The following is a 17,391-nucleotide window of genomic DNA, read 5'->3' as shown; positions in this document are numbered from 1 at the left end:
TCTTGGTTTGATGTTCTGCTGGAGATGGGCCACTGCAGTGTCGATGAGGAAGCAGAGGTATTTACTGATGAGGAAGGCATTTCCCCCCCTCAGATTTACTGATTAATCTCAACAGACTTTAAGTCAAGACTGCTTTCCAGACACTGTGACAGGTGGTAAGAGGAAGAGGGGGCAGTGAGACTAAAGTAAATAAAACCCCGAGGGTTCCCAGTAGAGAAGATAGTCTCACCGTGCGTGTCAGATGGTACCTTACCAAGGTGTGGAAGCTCAAGGCAAGAATCCGCTCATTGGGGATTTGATGCGAGGAGGTTGAGGAGGGGATGAGCGACAGCTGAGCTGCAGTTCAAAGATCTTTGCCACGAGGAGGAGGAGGAGGAGGATGTTCTTTCTGGACTGGTCAGCACGGTAGCCCCACAGATGGAGGGAAGCGCGTTCCCAGGTAGTGTGCAGCACGACAGGCAGAGATGTGTTTGGGCCGCGGCAGGCGGCCCGTGTTACTGGGATGATCGGAGACTTAGAAGCATTCTACAAAGACACTGGTGCATGTCTCCAAAGCTTTGGGCATTTCCCCTGTACTTTGAGCCTTTACTGTAAGGAGTCTGTATCTCTTAGAGGACCCTCTGGTCACTAGTGGGCACCAGGCGAGGAAGGGTGGGGACAGGGCAGCAAGAGCCTGTCAGCAGTGGGTACAGGTTCCCAGAAGAGGCGCCTGCAGTGAGGAATCGGCGGGAGGGCCAGCGGCGAGATCAGAAGAAAAACATAGAAAGTCAAGGTCGCTGGCAGCTTCTGAGGCTGCCAAGGGGCAGGACGGTGTTTTTTACATTATGGACTTCAGAGCCAAACAGAGCTGGACACACAGCCTGGCTCTGCTGCCCACTCTAGGTGTGACCACAGGCGAGTGGCCCTTGGAGCCAGCTTCCAAGGAGGAACCGCGCGGTTGCCCCCGTCCCGGGTGCTGTCGTCTCCTGGACAGGGTGCTGTCCTGTCTTCCCGTCTCTTCGTTTGCAGGCAGGGCCACTGGTGCTCGGAATGGCTGGGTGATTCACACACAGTCAGAGCCAGCTTAGTGACAGGACTGGCACAAGCGCCCACTTTGGTTGCCACCAGATTCTTCCCACTATCCCAGGAAACATCCGTGTTTGTTTATTCTCGTGTGTACGATTTTCAGTGAGAAACAAACAAAAGCTATTGATTCCTCTTTTTTTCTTTGCTCTCTTGATGAGATCTGGTGCTTATAGAAATTGCTATGGATTAAGCATTCATTACACTAACCCCATTCCAGAGAGATGGGTGCTGAATTCCAACCTGTGAAAATCTCCAGGAATGGTAATTCCACAGTTCTCAGCAATTTCTTTTAGGTTCATCTCTTCCCAGCTGACAGTTTTTTCCAGTTCTGCACTTTTATCCTTATTGAAAACCTCTGTGACTTGCTTCAGTAGTCGTTTTCCCATTTGGGGCATGTTTGTATTTTCTAAACTTTTGATCTCTAACATCGTTTTCCAGTTTGCCAGCGTAACTTGTCCCTTTTAGATTTTATTGCATAAATTCAGTTAACCTCTTGCAGACTTGCTTTTTCACACATGATTTTCTTTACTCTTGTTGATTAAACACTAATAAGAATTTGTGTGCCTTCATAGTGGACTGGTAGAATTCTAGTCTGGGAATTGAGAGAACTTCTGTTTCTTCCACCTCTCTATTGCTAGGCTTCTTCAACATCAGACTGGGAAAAAATTACATTTCTAAAGTAATCTTTTGTCTTAAAAAAGAGAGTCCAAGTTGGTATATAGTATGTGTTTTGTGAGGAATGTGAATATTCTGGATACTTTTGACAATAGGGCTTGAGTGTATAGTGTCTGAAACCTGAATAATTCTAATTTTAAAGTCTGAGTGTGGGCAGAAAGAATAGTAGTTAGTTACAGAGAAATTGTGTGGCCATGTTTTACCCAGAGAAAAATTAAAGACTTAACCCACATTCTAAAATAGAAAAGACTCTGGGAAAATTTTTGCTTAGAAGGAATAATTGCTTTTTGTTTTTGTCTTCTTTAAAAAAAAAAAAAAGCAAAACCCCACATTTCTGCTCTTAAATGTGCAACACGAGTTGTCAGCTGTTTCTCCCTCCCACTGTTCTTCTTTCTCTACCACGATTTCACTTCTGCTCTGTCACCTTCTAAGCTCTGAGTCTCTGTCAGGCTTGAGCCCACGCTGTTAGTCGCGCTTCTCTCTCCCCCCAGCTCCCCTGTCAGCTTTCCTGTCCTTAGTCCTGACCATAGTGTATTCGAATGGTGCCCATGTAATGACAGAACCACTGTTAGTCATTTCCAACTCTGAGCTGAGTTAACTGATCCAATAACGTGGATAAATGGGTGCAGTAGGTTTAAAATGTATCCATCTGTTCCGGATTTGCTTTTGCTTTCGAGAAGTCAGAAAGTCCAGGATGCCGTGAGAGGCCTGGTCTCCTCTCACCCTTGGCAGCAGACAGATGTACTGGTGAGGAGATGATGAACCCGAGAGTCTGCCCTCCTGGCCAACCAGGAGCGTAACCCACGCAGGGTGCTGGCCTCACTCGGAGCCTGCCAGTATTTTTACTTCTTCATAGGATGCATCTCAAGGAGGTTAACAGGTGGACTTTTCCAGGTACCTGTCACTCATGGAAACCAAAGAAGAACATATGTTGTGTTACTCTTAATGTGCCAAGTCAGAGGTCTTAAGTCGCAGTGACTGTAATCCAGGCAGTGGAAACACTGGAAGGAGGGTGTGTGTGTGTGAGAGAGAGAGAGAGAGGGAATGAGAATGAGAATGAGTTTCTTACAGTTAATTAAATAACTGTGGCCACCTTTTGCCCAGGGTGAGGATGGGGGAGATGCATGTATTTAAAAACTATATTGATACTGTATACAATATGCCAAATGAGACATTCCAGAATTATTAGGTACTCCTGTTTATCTGATTTCTGGAAATGTTTTCAAACCATCCCAAACCCAATTGAAAACAACGTCAGAACTTAAAAGTAAACTTTCCAGTGTTGTTTTCAGTTTCAAATGCTAGTGAACCTCTCATTATTCTAAATTCAGTTTCCACTGAGCATTTTTTTTCAGGTTTCACAACAGTGAAATATTTACTCCCTCTCCATCCATCCATGGGACTTCACTGATGGCTCATCAGTAAAGAACCAGCCTGCCAATGCAGAAGACACGGTTTCCATCCCTGGGTTGGGTGGATCCCCTGGAGGAGAAAATGGCAACCCACTCCAGCATTCTTACCTGGGAAGTCCCATGGACAGAGGAGCTTAGCAGGGCTATAGTCCATGGGGTCGCAAATAGTTGGATGCAACTAGGCGAATAAGGCTACTACTACTCCTCCTCCCTTAATTTTTTTTAATAAGTTGATTCTTGGATTTACAGGTTTGTCAGATTAAATTGTTTTCAGTAATCCTGTTCTTGCTCGTAGTGTTGAAATTTAGAGATATAGGTCAAAATGAAAGTTAAAATCTCAGCCATTTTTTAACTATGAGAGTTCAAATAAGTTAATTTATCTTTGTCTTTCCCGTCTCTGAGATGAAAATAATTATAGCACCTCTTTGGGTTGTTGTGAGAATTAAATCATTATCAGTATCAGTCATGATTGTGATCATAATAATCAAAAGATTGATCAGTGGCTTGAAATTGATTTCAAGCACTAATTTCAAGAAATATTTGATAGACCATTTCCTACTCCCTATTTAATGAAACAGTTTTTTGTTTTTGGTGTTTATAGAGAGGCTCTAAAGCTTCTCTTCTTTGATTTTACAGCATGAACTTTGGGAACTTTTTAAAAAATTATTTTATTGTATCCATCAGTTTCCCTTTGTCTTTGATTTTCATAGTGGTCCAGCAAGGAGACTTGATAAGACCAGAAAATCACATTTTAAGACAAAATTTTACAAACAAAAGCAATTTATGTATTAATGTGCATCTCTATACTATTAGACATTAAAGAATAGTCTGTTATACAGTCAAGTCAGGGCCTTTCTTGTTTAGCTTCCCTTAGTAATTTCAAGGAACCCATAGTGTGCTGTTTTTAACTAGATTAAAGGTTGAAAAATGCTAAGTGGTTGTGGATCCAGAGGTTAAGTCAGATTTGCCAGTCTTGTCCAGTAAGCGTTGAGTTTGGCTTTGTTTCTTATTCTGCTTAATCGCGTTTTCTCTGCTGTAGTAAAACAACCCACAGAATCCAAGACGACTGATTTTATTGTTCAGCATGTAAATGAAAGCCCATTTCATAAAATTTGGTAAATATTAGAAGGACAGAAATTGGAGAGGACAGCTTGTTCCATAAAGGGAATATTGTGTATATTTGAACTTTTTTCGATTCCATTTGCTTTTCAGATTAGCTTTTTTGTTGTTGTTTTGGGGATTTTTTAGTTACCGAATCTTACCCTGCTGCTGCTGCTGCTAAGTAGCTTCAGTCGTGTCTGACTCTGCGCGACCCCAAAGATGGCAGCCCACCAGGCTCCCCCATCCCTGGGATTCTCCAGGCAAGAGTACTGGAGTGGGGGCCGTTGCCTTCTCTGGGGTCTACCCTACCAGCTATTAAACCGGTCTGTCCTGCATTGAAAGGATCAAACCGGTGTCTCCTGCCAGAAAAGTCCCTAGATTAGATTTTTAAGGACTGAGGTTCTCATAATTGACCACACTAATCACCCATTCCTCTTTCTTGAGGGAAAAAAGCAAAAATAAGTAAAAAATTGTGTAGACATTAAAGAATAAGGGTTAGAGTATCTGCCTGCAATGTGGGAGACCTGGGTTCGATTCCTGGATAGGGAAGATTTGGAGGAGGGCATGGCAACCCACTCCAGTACTCTTGCCTGGAGAATCCCATGGACAGAGGAGCCTGGCGGGCTACAGTCCATGGGGTCGCACAGAGTCAGACACGACTGAGCGACTAGGCACAGCACAAGGGTTCCAAAGCATCATTTATCGCTCATGAGTGTAGTGCATCTTTCATTTCTTTCCTAACAAAGGTACAGATTGCCTTATCTGCTCATCCGTCTCCACTTCCTCACACCTGCTTGCTTCTTTGTGTTGTTTCTTTACTTGGTCATTAATCGTTACCACTGTATACGGTTACTTCAATTTGACGTTGCTTTGATTTAACAGCATGCAGACTCATATGGAGTCAGATTAGCCCATTGGTTTCAGTGACCCGCCTGTGATATAAAACCACCAGGCTTCTACTTTGAAAATCATGATTCGAAAACTTCTCATTCTTTTGGAGAAAATGAGCCATCAGTGTGGCATCAATAGTCCTAGAAATACACTTGGATTTCTTTTCTGAATCTTTTACAGGTTGATTTATATCTGAATCTTTACTTTGTGACAGGAAGTTAGAAAGATTCTCACTATACTGATTTGCAGCCTGTTGCAAAGTGGAACAAGGTTAGAAGCAAGGCATTTTTCTCAAAACCCGTTCATTGAAAAGGGGTAAGCCAGAGTCCGGCCAAATGGTCCTTGACCTGACAACTAGACTGAATAGCTCACTGTATTATGTCCTGTCATTCCACCTAAATTCCCTGACTGTCAGGTGCTGGACTCTAGTTAGTCTTGGATAATCCTGAAGCTGAAGGTATTCATCAGGATCAGGCCTCTGATGCAGAAAAGAAGTTCATCTGTTTCTCAGAAGGATGCAGACTCAGTTTTGGTCCTGCATGATAGCACTGTTTCCAGACTAAACTTGGTTAAACCTTCTTTATCAAAACCAAAATGATTACATACAAGAAGAACTTGGGACAGATTCCGTGCCCTAATTCTTGATGTTTGCAGCTGATTCTTGAGACAAAGAAAAAGCTGTCCCTTTAGTTTTACTAGGAACTGCTCAGAAGGACAAATGTTTTAAATTAAAAACTAAGTATTTGTTGTTGTTGTTTCCTGTTTATGAATAGTTCACAGGGTAATTTCTTCAGTTATTTAAAATTCATTATTTCTCCCTCTTGGAAAGGCTGGACATTGCCAACAGGAAGTAGAACTTCCTGTTTCTACATGCCTTTCTCCCAAATGAAGAGTGTGGCATAATCACTCACATTACTCCAGGCTCAACTTGATGTAAACTTTTACCATGCTGTTTAAAAATAATACTGATTTCAGAAGTCTGTGGATATGCTATGACAAGTTGACCTACATTCTACTAGAACCAAAATGTTTTAGTTGGTGCTGAATGTGTAGCAGATAGCTTGCTAGCTCATGTATAGTTGTCTCTGTGTTGTTTTATTTTTATTTTTTTTTCCATTTATTTTTATTAGTTGGAGGCTAATTACTTTACAATACTGTAGTGGTTTTTGCCATACATTGACATGAATCAGCCATGGATTTACATGTGTTCCCCATCCCGATCCCCCCTCCCACCTCCCTCTCCACCCGATCCCTCTGGGTCTTCCCAGCTTTTTTTTACTTTTTATATCTATTACTGAAAATCAACACCATTTAAAATCATTTCACATCTAATGGCCTGGCTGTAGTTTTAAACCTTGTGTGCTCCGTTTACTAATCACTCCATTTATGCAGAGTTACAACCCCTTTATGTTTTAGGGGCCAGTTTCTCTGGAGAAGTAAAGTATAGGACGTTCCTGTGAAAATCACTCTTCTCTTACGTCTTTGGGGACCCATCCCTTTAGAGTCATTTCTCATATCTTTATGTTCTAACAATGAACTTCTTATAAGTTTCTTTTAGCAAGATAAATGTGTATTTACAGAAGCATTTTAGTTACTTAGAGTAACATTTAGAGGCCTTTTACCCTAGTGAGTATAACGTGTTTAATGATAGCCAGCCTCTAAATAAGTTCTTATGTTGAAAATTCTTTCCATTGCTGGAAAATTGATCTTTGGTTCTTTTAATTACTGGTTTCCCTGCCGTCTCTTTGACCTTTATTCAAAGGACTCATTTTTCTCCCCATTGTGGTTGCCTCTCGCAAAGAGTCCATTGTCAGCTCTGTCCTCTTTCTGTACTTCGTCCACCTTCATCCGCCCCCACCAAGCAACTTAGCTATTTAATGGCTTCTGCTACCATCTATAACTGCTAATGACATCCAAGTAAAAATAGACTCTCTAGCCCATGTCTCACTCCCAAGCTTTGGACCTCAGGTTAGCTGCCAACTGGAAGTGACCTCTTAAATGCTTCACAGACAGTCCCAATATGTCTAAAATTATGCCCACCATTTATTTTACAAAAACACTCTTCCTCCATATTTTCAACATCAGTAAATGTAATCTGCTCACTCACTGAGATAGACACTAGTAAATAATCCCTAACTTTCTTTCTTCTGTGCCCCCCACACAGCTTTTTCAGTTGTAATCCTAGAGACTCGGCTCCTCTGAATTATACTTCCACATCGTTTTATTTTCCCCATAATCGTATTTCTGATATTTTATCACTTTCGTATTTGCAGCAGAATCTTAATTGACCTTCTAATTCATGTTGCTCTTTCCTAGCCCTTTCTCACTGTTACTTCTAGATGAATACTTACTAAAACACACAGGCATCACATTATATCTGTTGAACTTTTCTGAAGGCTTTGCTTTCAGGGTAAAATTCAGGCTCCTTAGCAGGTTGTTCAAGGCTCTCGTCTGTCCCCTTCCTTTTGTCCACATTTCCTGGCCCCGAGTACCTCAGCCTCTCTGCGTCTCCCTTTCCTCCCTCGCTCCCCTGTTTCTTTCTCTCCTCCCACCCCCTTTTCCGTCAGGCTGGTGCCACAGCAGGACCTGATCACCACTTTCTCTGAGTGTGACAGGAACCTCTCTTGTTTCCTACTATTTTCCGCCACGGCTGAAGTGATCTGTGTGCATGTTTTCTGTTATTAGCATCTTGAGTCAGTGTTAGGAACTGCTTTGCATCCTGGCAGTATAAATGTGAAGATCAGTCTCTCATCTTAAGGAAGAAGGGAGAGTTTCTTGTGTTTTTCATTCTTAGAACTCCTTAAGAGTTTCTTTCATAAACAAATAAATGTCTGTTTAAAAATTAAGGTGTTAAAAAAAAATTAAGGTTTTTTTTTTAATCTTCAAAATAAGTTGTATTTTCCCTCAATTCTTCAATATAGACTCATTTAGTATCACAAAAATAATTTTACATGCACCTAAAACAAATCAGCCACACATCACGAATGCTTAATGATAGCTCTCTATAGATGAAATCCATTTTGGTATGCAAAAAGATGTGATAAGTACAGTAATAATAAATCATTGCATTGTTTCATATTGTGCAAGTATGTATTATGTTGAATGAATTTCGGGAACCCTTGCAGGTCTCACTCAGGAACCTGAGTGAGAGCTGCCTTCAAGCTTCTCATTTCAGGGTGGAGGCTATGGAGGCCACAGTACAGGAGTAATTTTACCATTTTTCCTGATAAGTGACAAGGAACAGATCTAACACCTTGGTTTCCTTTTGCCTAAATCCTACCTCATTGAGGAAAGTGAGAAAATGTGTGAGTAATTAAGATACTAAAAGAGGACACCTTAAAGTAATTCAGGCATGAAATCATGAATTAGCATTATTTTGTAGACAGAGGGTTCGATCCCTGGGTTGGGAAGACCCCCTGGAGAAGGGAATGGCTACCCACTCCAGTTTTCTTGCCTGGAGAATCCCATGGTCAGAGGAGCCTGGCGGGTTGCAGTCCATGGGGTCACAAAGAGCTGGACACAACAGAGTGAGTTTCAATAGATAGATAGGTATAGGCAGAGGATGAGCAAAATATGAGGAAGTAGAAAGAACAGAAGATTCTATGATGAGAATATGTGGCATTTGAAGGAAAGGGATGATCAAAGATGATTTAAGCGAAAAGCTCCCAAGACTTTTGACCTCAAGTTTTCTAGTATGCTTGTTGTTTTTTAGTCACTAAGCCGTGCCCCTCTCTTTGTGACCTCATGGACTGTAGCCTCCCAGGCTCCTCTGTCCATGGGATTTCCCACCAAGAATACTGGAGTGTGTTGCCATTTCCTTTTCCAGAGATCTTCCCAACCCAGGGATCCAACCTGTGTCTTCCTCATTGCAGGCAGATTCTTTGCCACTGAACCACCTGGGAAGCCTTCTAATATGTTTGGTTTCTCCTTAAAGAAATTCTGGAGGCTAGCTTAACAGTTCCCAACGGAAGCAAGTTATAAGAGCTGAGGCGGGGAGATGTGCTCAGGGCCCAGCGGAAAATTGCTTTAGCCATCACTACAGTTAAGGGTGTGGGGCAAAGATCTACCGTGTGCTGCTGAGGAAAGCGGACTGGACCTCACCAGGGGAGCGAGACAGCTCATCCTGGGACTAGGTGCAACGGGTGGTCACCATCATGCAGAATCCACACCAGTACAGGACCCCAGACTGATTCTTAGACAGACAGAGGACCTGACAGGTGGAAAACACAGCCAGGTCCTGGCCAAGGGTCTGGAGGAAAGCCCTGGGAAGACCCAGACTGATCAGAGAAGACTCAGGCCCCCAGACTGAAGTCCAGGGGACTTCATGTCCGAGGCCAGCACTCCAGGTTGCTGTGGCCACACCACGGGTGTGTCCAGGAAGAAATAAGTGTGTGGAGGTTGTTGGTTAATAAATAGTTTATGCAGTTAAAAACTTGCATAGCATACAGTTTTTTGAGCTGCTTTTATCACATAGCATGATGAACTCAGGTGTCATTCATGTTGTAGCATGTGTCAGGAGCAATTTGAGGCTCCAAGATTAGCCTGGCGTTCTTAAGGCAATTCTGTGGACAGGTTTGTTTCTGAACCACTGAATGGATATTCAAAACTTTGAACTTTAGAAAAATATTTATAAGAGTTTCTTCTTGTATTTCACAGAAAGGTAAACAGTTTGTGCCTGTTACTGGTTTGTTTTGGTAATTCACATATGAAAAGCAGGAAATCACAATATATTATGTTAATAGATACAAATGAGATAAGAGCTGGGTTCAGTGGCAGTTCTTTTTGTTTTTAACCTAGGTAGGTCCCTTAAGAATTATGGGACTTCTCTAGAAACAGGTGATAAGCTGTTTATTTTATTTTTTTTGGCCACATCCTGGCATGTGGTATCTTATTTCCCTGACCACGGATTGAACCTGTTCCCCATGCAGTGGGAGCACACAATCTTAACCACTGGACCACAAGGGAAGTCCCTCAGTGGGAACTTGAAGCAAGGGCGGGACCCAGTCTACCTGGGATTGTTGAGACGTGTCAGGGACCCATTAGCTATCTCTCAAGCAGAATACAAGAAGAGAGCATTGAAAGGAGTCTTGATAGACAAGATAGAATATGAAAAGTCACAGGGGTGTGAATACTAAGGTGTTTTTGAGGAACTATGAAAAATTTAGTATTGCTGGAGCAAAGTCTCAGTTCAGTTCAGTCCCTCGGTTCTGTCTGACTCTTTGCAACCCCATGGACTGCAGCATGCCAGGCCTCCCTGTCCATCACCAACTTCCGACTTGCTCAAACTCAGGTTGATCGAGTTGGTGATGCCATCCAACCATCTCATCCTCTGTCGTCCCCTTCTCCTCCTGCCTTCAATCTTTCCCGGCATCAGGGTCTTTTCCAATGAGTCAGTTCTTCGCATCAGGTGGCCAAAATATTGGGGTTTCAGCTTCAGCGTCAGTCCTTCCAATGGATATTCAGGACTGATTTCTTTCAGGATTGGCTCATTTGATCTCCTTGCAGTCCAAGGGACTCTCAAGACTCTTCTCCAACACCACAGTTCAAAAGCATCCATTCTTCAGTGCTCAACTTTCTTTATAGTCCAACTCTCACATCCGTACATGACTACAGGAAAAACTGTAGCTTTGACTAGACGGGCCTTGTCAGTAAAGTATTATCTCTGCTTTTTAATATGCTGTCTAGGTTTGGCATAGCTTTTCTTCCAAGGAGCAAGTGTCTTTTAATTTCATGGCTGCAGTTACCATTTGCAGTGATTTTGGATCCCAAGAAAATAAAGTCCATCACTGTTTCTATTGTTTCCTTATCTGTTTGCCATAAAGTAATGGAATCAGATGCCATGATCTTAGTTTTTTGAATGTTGAGTTTTAAGCCAGCTTTTCACTCTCTTCTTTAACTTTCATCAAGAGGCTCTTCACTTCCTCGTTGCTTTCTGCCATAAGGGTGGTATCATCTGCATATCTGAGGTTTTAGAGGCAAATTCTGAAGGACAGTGCTAAAAGGGTCATATGAGCTGTGCTACACGTTGAAAATTTTATTCTGTAGCTACAGGGAACGGGGATGCGACATGATCCGATCCACATTTCAGGAAGGCAGTGCTGGTTCTATCTGGGATGGGTTGGAAAGGGGAGAGACCAGAGCAGAAGACCAGTAAGGAATCCATTGGATGAATGCAGACAGGAATACTCTTCTACATTTAAGAATCAAGCACACTCGAACTTCAATGAAATAAATTTCTAGGTAATCTATCTTTTTTACCTGCCACTCATGCTGTCCACACCTCCTGACAGCCCCTGAACTAGCCAGTCCTGGCCCTCAGCAACTTTAAAGTGTTTATTCAGAAACATCCCTGTTTGTACAGACAAGCATGGGAGCTCCTGGCTCGAGCAGATATTGCCACTGTTCCGGGTTTTCTCACGTCGGTGCCAGGAGACCCACGGGGCCCGGTGCAGACCAGCATCCAAAGCAGAGGACGGTTCTCTCCCATCACAGCCCAGTCCATCACCCCAAGGAGAGAACCGTTTGTTACACTTCATTTCCCCCCTTTAAGCTGTATCACTGATTTTAAAATATTTCACGGCACATTCAGATGACAGCAGTTTTGGTATGAATCTTGGTATTTTACAGTTTGGGAAATAACTGCTTCTCATTATTTTGGCATGAAAATATCCCACCCAGTCATCATGCTGCTTGCGATTTAAAAGGTTTCTTCAGGAAAACTGTGTCTACCATGGAAATTACCTGTCTAGTCTTCCTTAAAGCAGGTTGTGTTGTAACTTTGGAGTTTAGCTATGTTGATACTGATACTGAGTCATTTTTTTAAAATTGGAGAATAATTGCTTTACAGTGTTGGGTTAGTTTCCGCCGTACAACGGTAATCAGCCAGAAATATACATATGTCCCCTCCTTCGTGAGCCTCCCTCCCACTCCCCATCCCATCCCACCGCTCTAGGTCATCACAGAACATGGAGCTGAGCTCCCTATGCTATACAACAGCTTCCCACTATCTATCTATTTTATACGTGGTAGTGTACATATGGGAAGGTCCCCTGGAGAAGGGAATGGCCACCTACTCCAGTATTCTTGCCTGAAGAATTCCATTGAACAGAGGAGCCTGGCAGGCTACAGTCCTTGGGGTTGCAGAGAGTCGGATGTGACTGAGCGACTTTCACTTAATGAATTTAAGTGAAATCAGTGATACATTTCACTTAATGTCAGCGCTACCCTCTCAATTCATCCCACCCTTTCCTTCCCTCCCTGGGTCCACAAGTCCATTCTCAACATCTGCATCTCTATTCCTGCCCTGCAGATGGGTTCATCAGTACCGTTTTTCTAGATTCTATATACATGTGTTGTTGGTTGTTGCTCAGTCATGTCCAACTCTTCACGACCCCGTGGACTGCAGCACGCCAGGCTTTCTCATCCTTCACCACCTTCCGGAGCTTGCTCAAACTCATGTCCGTTGAGTCGACGCCATCCAAACATCTTGTCATCTTTGCTTTTCTCTTTCTGACCGACTTCACTGTATGGCAGACTCTAGGTTCATCCATCTCAGTACAACTGACTTGGTATTGAGTCGTTTTTTAAAGGAAGTCACATCACTGATACTGACTCACCTCTCAGTCACCTAGCCGCTCCTTCTCCCCTCTGCACACGGGTGTCGGGAATCTTCTCCGTCCCCACCCACCTGACTTGGGTCTCAGCACCTCCCCTTTCCTTCCGCTCAGCTCTGGCTCTATCCAGGCGCCTCCATCTCCTAGCGCTTCCCGGCTGTGTGCTGAAATGAGCTGTTGTCTGAGACTTCTTTTCTAAATTACAGATTTCATATGTTCAACTATTTTCATCTTTGCTTATAAATAAAACCTCTGACATGTTAGTTGTTTTATGGACCTCAAGGTGGGGAGATTGTCCAGTTTGGATAAGGACTTTTTTTTTTTTTTTTTTTAAGATAACGTGATCAGTTTTGTGGTGGTGGTTTCTCTTTGCTAATCATGACCTTTACTCTCAGAATCCAGTAGATCCTGTCAAACTCTCTGTGGAGAAAAAGATATTTTTAATACACTTTAAATGTGATATTCTCTTTGCATTGAGTCAAGAAGATACAGATTTCTCAAGAGGGAGGAAAGGAAAGACTGGAACCACATGGAGGTTTATGTTGTTTACATTGAAAACTCGTTCTAGTACATTTTCATCATCATGTTGTAATAAAACTAACAGCCCTCAGCCACACTAATCTTCGGAGATAAAACTCATATCCATTTGGCTCTTGACTAAAGGTTAAAAAGTATAATTGAAGAGAAATACAAGACCAAGAGTATAAGTGGGTTTCTTCTTTCTACTTCTGTTATCACAGCCTGAGCTTTCTAGGAAATCTAACACTTGTGAAGTGCCTTCCACGTGCCAGATTCACAGCTGTAGTAGAGGTGCTGTATTTTAAACTGTCAAAATCTTGACTCCTCTGGGAAGTTTAGACATTTGTGTTACCATTTCTTTTTCTTTTCTTTTTTTTTTTTTTACCACTTCATCGATAAGAAAAATGAGGTTAGAGAAGTTATTGTCTCAGACCACAGAGCAAGCATATGGCAGAGTTGAAGTCCAGACACTTGCTTTTTCTTGTCATACTGTGTCTTAAGTCAGGTTTTTAATTACGTATTTATTATTATCCTTTTATTTTAAAACATTTTTTGCAATAGCAAAAGTAGAAGAAAGTAAAAAATAGCCCCAAACTCAGCTGTTTGGGAAGTAATCATTTGTAGTAGATATTGATTCCTATCGTATTTCTAAACATATATTGTTGTTCAGTCACTAAGTCACGTCTGACTCTTTGCAGCCCCATGGACTGCAGCACACCAGACTTTCCGGTCCTTCACGATCTCCTGGAATTTGCCAAAACTTATCTCCTTTAAGTCAGTGATGCCATCCAACCATCTCATCCTCTGCTACTGTCTTCTCCTTTTGCCCTCAATCTTTCCCAGCATCAGCATCTTTTCCAATGAGTCAGCTCTTCACCTCAGGTGACCAAAGATTTGGAGCCTTAGCATCAGTCTTTCCAGTGAATATTCAGGGTTGATTTCAGGAAAGCTATGACAAACCTAGACAACATATTAAAAAGCAGAGACATCACTTTGTCAACAAAGGTCCATCCAGTCAAAGCTATGATTTTCCAGTAGTCATGTATGGATGTGAGACGTGGGCCATAAAGAAGGCTGAGCGCCAAAGAATTGATGCTTCGAATTGAGGTGCTAGATTGGAGAAAACTCTTGAGAAGAGTCCCTTGGACAGCAGGGAGATTTCAAACCAGTCATTCCTAAGCATATATACAGATAGAAAAAGATGAGAGAAATTAATGGGTTCATCAGAACATGCCATTTTAGATAAAAGTTGAGTTTAATTTTATTTGATTGTAATAGAATGAACAAATGGAGTTTCAGCTGACTGTTTCTTTCCAGGAGAAGAATTCCTGAGACATCTTCCCAAGGATAAGAAAAGACTAAGAGATTAAGTCATGTTTTTCAGCGGCATGTAATCATGCTCTCAAAAATGAGGGAGTTACCGTTTCTCACCAATTTTTTTAAAAAATATTTTTATTTATTTTTTGGCCTTGCTTTGTGGTATGTGGGATCTTAGTTCCCTGACCAGGGATTGAACCCGCATCCCCTGCATTGGAAGCACAGATTCTTAACCCCTTGACTGCCAGGGAAGTCCCTCTCACCAGTTTTTAAAGTTACTTTTTAATTTCAGCTTCATGGAGGTTTACAGTATTTTTATTTATAGCTGTAATTTCCAATTTTTACTTAGTGTCGGTTTTGCATCTAAATTCTGTGCTTTAACACCTGCCCTTTCCTGAATTTTCTCTTTACTTTCCTGAATTCTTTGGGGGTTTTTGTCTTATTTTGTTTATTGAATGTTTATCTTTAATTGGCTTTTTCAGCTAAGACTTATAGATATTGAATTTTTCTTTTTCATTTTTTTGTTTTTGCGCACTTGATAATGTTTATCCTGCCATTGTACTTGAAGATCTAGGTAATCATGAAATTCCCGGGTCTGATGCTCCTGATATGGAGTGGAATGACTGCTGCCTGATAGCTTTGCTACCTACCTTGTCTGAAACCTCGTTGCTTCCTCCTCTGAGAGTGGTGTGAGAGCTGGAAGCCGCCTTTAGTCTGCTCTTCTGGGTCTTAGGGTGTGTGGAGAAAGGACAGTGCCTCCACTGGGGCAGTGCAGAGTCTTTGTCAGAAGACCTGGGCTTGTTCTTTTTCTTCTGGAATTTTGATAAAGGGCGTACGTTCATCCTGGTAAAAGTGAGTAGGGTTCAGATCATTTGCTAAATTCTTTAGTGCTCCCTGTTTGTCCCAGGCCACTCAGTGGTAAAGAATCCTCCTGCCAAGATTCAGGAAAGATGGATTTGATCCCTGGGTCAGAAAGATGCCCTGGTGGATGGCATGGCAACCCTGCCTGGTATTCTTGTCTGGGAAATCCCATGGACAGAGGTGCCCAGTGGGCTACAGTCCATGGGGTCATTAAGAGTCAGACACAGCTGAGCACACACTCACGTTAGTGTTCCCTAGAAAATAGCTTATCCTAGTAGTTTCTCTTGCCTCCACCGAGGTTTCCAGAGATAAGTGTTCCTCCTGACTTTCTTCTCTTGAACTGTTAATGTATGTTTTCAATCTTTTTTCCTCCAAGGTTGTGACCTTTGTGTTGTTTGGTTCCCGCGGGTGAATGTTCTGCAGACTTTTGCAATGTTTTCATTATTTCTTCCCAGTATTGGCAGGGGTTGGAGGGAGATTCTGAAATCTGCCACTTTTAGGTAAATTTGCCGTGTTTAATTACAAAGGTGATCTGAGAGAAGACCGGGTCCGTGCACCACGTAGCCCCAGCTCACTGCCATGTCCCAGACAGGCTTCAGTGCTGGGCCACAAGCAGCCTCAGCCTTTCGCTAGTTTTCTCTGCAAATATTATCACTTTCCATGTGCTTCACGGGGCTTACCTGGTGCCTCAGATGGTAAAGAATCCGCCTGCAATGTGGGAGATCTGGGTATAATCCCTGGGTTGGGAAGATCCCCTGGACAAGTACATGGCAACCCACTCCAGTATTCTTGCCTGGAGAATCCCATGGATAGAGGAGCCTGGCAGGCTACAGTCCGTGGGGTCACACAGAGTCGGACACGACTGAGTGACTAAGCACACACAGCAAAACACACGTGCTTCACGACGTGAAAAGGGACCTAAAGTTTACATATTTTTTTCCATTGACCACAAAATCCTTTTCTGTTCGGGACATGAATTGCCTAGTATATACTGACTGCATCTCTACAATCTGTTCTTTTTCCTGTGAATGAAAAGTTTGTGTCTGGAGTTAGAATTTAAAATAGGAGATGAAAGTTTTTAATTGCTAATATTGCTAGTTCTACAGTTCTTGTTCTTTACAGTTGTATATTTTAAGTGTTTGTGTACTATGGTTATGTTGAAATTTTAACACAAGTCTGTTCATTCAAGTGTTTATTGAATACCTATTTTAGGTGCTAAGGAGAGGTACATAAACAAATACATAGAAGAATGATCAAGTTCAAAAACGGGAGCACGTACACAAAGATGCTGTGTGCTTGGTTCACATGCCGTCTCCAGCTCCAGTTGCGCCCTGCAGCTGGCCCTGGGTGTTGCCGGGGGTGAAGGTAGCAGAGTTGCAGCCGTGCTCAAGTTATATGAGACATCAGGGAGATGGGAGCTGATGATCAGGGCGACTTCTCGGCAGCTACAATATCAGGAAAGGGTTGTGAAAAGCTGCTGACAAGACATGGAGAATTACAAGTGCTTCAGTAATGTTGGAGCATAAATTATAATGGATCATGGGAAGAAGACAGGCAGTGTTCTGGCTCGCGAAGGGCCTTCTGTACTATCCTATGGAATTTGGCCTTTATCCTCTGTATTCGTCAACAAATTATCCCAAATGTGGTGGCTTAAAGCAGTTATCATCTCAGTTTCTGATGGCCCGGTGTTCAGGAACCATTCGGTTGTGAGCTTCTGGCCCAGGTCCTCTCATGAAGGTGCCGCTCAGGTGCGCCCTGGGCTGCAGTCCTCTGAGGTGTGCTTGTGGCTTCAGGAGCTCTGGCCACAGTGCCTGCCCCACGTGACTGTGAGAAGAGTTGTTTCCTTAGTGGCTTTAAGCATTGTTTGCAAAGAGTTCAGAACAACAAAGCTAGCTTGGTGATTATACTTGGAGCTTAATGTCAAAAGCCCTTTTCCA

The 17,391-nt window shown here is 42.6% G+C and overlaps 1 protein-coding gene across 16 annotated transcripts in view; it reads left to right on the top strand.

Moving 5' to 3' along the window:
* Nucleotides 1-17,391, top strand: part of ERC1 (ELKS/RAB6-interacting/CAST family member 1) — a 274,696-nt gene that overhangs the window by 176,293 nt on the left and 81,012 nt on the right. The window lies entirely within an intron of this gene.

This window comes from Cervus canadensis, chromosome 21, assembly GCF_019320065.1.
Source record: "Cervus canadensis isolate Bull #8, Minnesota chromosome 21, ASM1932006v1, whole genome shotgun sequence".
NCBI classification, from domain to species: Eukaryota; Metazoa; Chordata; class Mammalia; order Artiodactyla; family Cervidae; genus Cervus; species Cervus canadensis.
The sequence above is the reverse complement of the archived record's forward strand: the minus strand, read 5'-3'. Positions and strand labels throughout refer to the sequence as shown.